The sequence below is a fragment of the Arachis duranensis genome, chromosome 5, assembly GCF_000817695.3.
Source record: "Arachis duranensis cultivar V14167 chromosome 5, aradu.V14167.gnm2.J7QH, whole genome shotgun sequence".
Classification (NCBI taxonomy): domain Eukaryota; kingdom Viridiplantae; phylum Streptophyta; class Magnoliopsida; order Fabales; family Fabaceae; genus Arachis; species Arachis duranensis.
In genome coordinates, this window is record NC_029776.3 from 33429792 (window position 1) to 33430222 (window position 431).

Sequence of the window (431 nt, forward strand, 5' to 3'; positions counted from 1 at the left end):
GCACGAGCATTAGTACGACCTCTCCCACGGCCTCTACCGCGTCAACGAGGCGCCATCTGGTCCCTATACACGCGTCCACGAGGCGCCATCTGGTTCCTATACATACCAAACAATCGATATTAAGTTGATCAGTCTCAATATCGGAAGTCTAGTACTTCAAAGTCCCAAATGCATGCTCATGAACATTTATGCCAACTATATCAAGCAGATATACTAATAGCACATAACACACACACACAGAGAATGCACCGAAGCATAGTCAGTCCGTCTCTCAGGCTCTACAGGAACGAACTGCTCTGATACCATAATGTAACACCCTACCATACAGAGTCTTATGCTTAAGTCATAAGTCAGAGATGGCAAGGTATTACGACCTCTAAAATAAAAATTTAGTACATATAGTAGTATGAATGATTGATTATAACTAGGAG